The following is a 3,428-nucleotide window of genomic DNA, read 5'->3' as shown; positions in this document are numbered from 1 at the left end:
AAGACCAGGACAGCAGCAGGAGCGAAGGGATCTCGATCGCAAGCTTGCAATTTTACAACATGACCTTAAGGAAGCTCAAAGGAAGGCAGTGCTTTCTATGTTTATGTTTCATGTTTTGGCTATTGGTTTTGTGCAATAGAGAAATAAGTACTATAGTATTAGTGCGTTAGTTTCAATGGCTTTATTGAAAATTTGGTAATATGCATCACATTTGTCTTTTATCAACAAAGATAAGAATTATATAGCATTGTTAGTGGTGTTCCTAATATATTTTTTATTAATATTTCCCTGGAAAATGTGATGAGGGACAAAATTGAGCTAAAATTCTTGTTAAAAAAGGCAGGTTTTGTTATAAGTGATGCTGAGTATCATGACAGACAAGAAATTCAGCCTTCTGAGAAAGTACGTACTCATGTTCTTGTGTGAATAATCCTTGTTGGGGCAACCCACTGACTGCAATATATGTTGAAACTGATTTCTAGATACTTATTTATAAGTTTTTTTGTCAGGCTGATTATGAGGGCGATTGTAGCGAACTCGATGGACTATACCCAAAGAGCTTAAGAAGAAGTTTGGAAGATGAACAAAACAAACGAACGCGGGATTTGTCGTCGGCCTTACAAACAAATGATAAATTGAACTCTTTGGAAAAGCAGGTGAGTGTGTTTACGGGTAATACCAATATTTGGCATAAAATCACCACTATCATCATCATTAACTTTAACATCTTGATTTTCCATCATGGTATCAGATATGACATGTTCTTTTTTATGCTTTGTGTGGGTAGAAGTTTGTTTCTTATGGGTAACTGCTAGTATATGGATTCTTGGAGTTAAAACACGCATAGTGTCAAGAACTGTTGCAGTATCTAAAATAGCAAATATTAAAGCCTTCCCTTATGAAAGAAAGCAACCTATATTTTACGCTTTAGGGAAGTGGCATGTCTCTCATGCCATGTCTGTAGTATCCAATGTATTTGCAATATTGATACAGTTGAACCATGGTAATTTTTTTCCCATTTGAACAGGATTGGGCATAGTACATCCATTTATTGTATTGTGGGTAATGGTACACCATGGCTGGCTTGGTGTGATGTGGTTGATAAAGTAAATAATATGATGCCTGCCCAAATAGTATTAGAGTGGTTGTACCTCCTTGGTAAATCTGTTCCTGGTAATCAGAAGAGGGTGATATTGATGCCTTCATCTCATGTGTGGAGATAGTTTGACATTTTGTACAAGTAACTTACCCAGCAGATATATACTTAGCTATAGACTCGGTCGTCCCGACAGAATTTCAAAACTCGCGGCACACGCGACAGGTAGGTCAGGTGATCCACCATTTTTCCCGCCGCTGGGTTTGGGTGGCGGGGTTCTGGAACTATTCCCGTTTTCTAAGCCATAATTTCTCTGTCCGGTTTGAAACGGACAACACCTATTGTTCGTTCCTCCATCTTGGATTTCAACTCGTTTGCCGAGAATTTGGATTGGTTTTTTGGTGACGTATTCTGTTTTTTCTCTGGCTTGGCATACGCTTATTGTGGACTGTTTTTCGACTTTGGTTTTGACTACTCTTTCACGATGTCTGACGCTAAGGCTTCACCTATGTTTAGAGTTTGCAGTAGGGAAGATTGTAAGGTTAGGCTGCCTAAATCGCATTAGATCCTCATAGTATTTGCGCTAATGCAGGGAGAATGAATGTTTCTTTATTAACACCTGTGGTGGAATGTGAGAACCTTACGGAGCTTGAATGGAAGGAATTATCATCATATGTTAGGAAGCTTGAGAGAGATAGAGTGAGAAAGGCTTCAGCTAGGTCATCTAGTAGATCTTGTCCTTAGAACAAGAAATTAACTCTCCTTCTAACAATTTTCCCTTAGCCTCAGCTGCTTCTCCTGTTCTGAATCCAAAGATTCTTCGTCATAGAGGGAAAATGTAAAAGCTTCAATTAAGAAAACTTCAAGCTCAGCTACGAGCTCTAACCAAGGTAAGAGTGGTGATAGTGACTTGTGCAGTGTCCCCAGTGCAGTGGAGGGGGCGTTCTGACCGGTTTCCTCATTGCTCCTAGGCCTAGACCGCTTCCACCAAACCTCCCAGTGGACTCCAGGGGAGGAGGAAATGTCGAACGCCCCAGGGCAGGGAGGTGCAGAACATCCCCAACGGTCAGGCGTCCCTTCGGCAGATCCTGTTGTTAAGTCTCAGGCTGCCTCGGATTGCCGCAGAAAAGCGTCCTAAAGGAGTGTTTTTCGCGCCTCAGACTCTTCCTCTCCTAAACGAGGATGGAGTTCGGCCTCTCTTATTTCGCGCCCTTTGAAGAGAGCCTGGAAGGCGCCTAAAAGGAAGACGCGCTGACTCCAGCCCAGAGAGTTTTTTCCCGAGGATTGGCCTTCGGGACCTAAGAAGACTAGACAAGAGGAGCCTTCTCTTCAGGATCCTACGAAGAAGTTTTTGGTAATCTGCAAGAGCAGTTAGCTTCTCTCGTAGGCTCTTTTGCTAAGGACTCTACAAGGAGGAAGGATGTCTCGCTCCCTGTTAAGAGTTCCGCTAAGCGCCCCGCTTCGTATAGGAGAGAACCCTCACGATCTCCAGGGCGTTTATCGTCTTCGTCGAGAGACTCGTCTGATAGGAGTTGTTCTCCTGAGAGAAGAGCCTTTCGCCCTATAGGCTGTCTTCCCCGAAGCGCCCTCTGAGACGCCCGCGAATCGAGCAGAAGTCTCTATCGGTTTAGGTGCAAGGAACCGGAAAACCGATTTAGGTATCAGGATCCCTTGGGTCTGCAGGACCAGAGGCCAGCACAGGCGCAAAGAGGCAGCAAGACGCAAGAAAGGGCGTCAAGAGCCTCTTAGAACACAGGATTCAGGACGTCAGGATTCTGCTAGAAGGCAGGAATCAGGACGCTATGAGCCAGGACGCCATGAGTCAGGGCGCCAGGAGTCAGGGCGCCAGGAGTTAGGACGCCAGAAGGCAGGACGCCAGGAGTACGTTAGGCGTCAAGTGTTAGGGCGCCAAGAGCCTGTTAAGCGTCAGGAATCAGGACGCGGGATCTTTTCAACGCGCCCTGAATCAGGACGCCAGGAGCCTAGCAAGCGCCACGAACCTGACGAACCTAGACAACAAGAGTCTAGTAGGCGCAAGAGTGTTTCCGACAGGCAGGAGCCTCACTCTTCGTATAGGAGTGCTAATGTTCCGCGCTCCCCTTCTCGGGAAAGGAGTTCTTCTCCCGGGAAGAGCCAGATCACTCCAAAACGATCTCCTTCTGTGGATCAGTTGGACCAGGTATCGGAAGACGAAGAGCCAGTAGATGTAGCAGTTTCTGACTACAAGAGACTTTCTCTTTTGATGCTAAAGGAGTTTCGGAGACTCCCTTCATCCTGCGGACCCTCCTTCACCAGGATCGTTTGATGTCCAGCACTAAAGCTCTCAAGTCGT

General features: G+C 45.3%; 1 protein-coding gene across 1 annotated transcript in view; it reads right to left on the bottom strand.

Annotated features, from left to right (window-relative positions):
- The window catches only part of LOC135195728 (rho-associated protein kinase 2-like), a 166,614-nt gene that overhangs the window by 153,783 nt on the left and 9,403 nt on the right, over positions 1 to 3,428 (bottom strand).

This window comes from Macrobrachium nipponense, chromosome 16, assembly GCF_015104395.2.
Source record: "Macrobrachium nipponense isolate FS-2020 chromosome 16, ASM1510439v2, whole genome shotgun sequence".
Lineage (NCBI taxonomy): Eukaryota > Metazoa > Arthropoda > Malacostraca > Decapoda > Palaemonidae > Macrobrachium > Macrobrachium nipponense.
The sequence above is the reverse complement of the archived record's forward strand: the minus strand, read 5'-3'. Positions and strand labels throughout refer to the sequence as shown.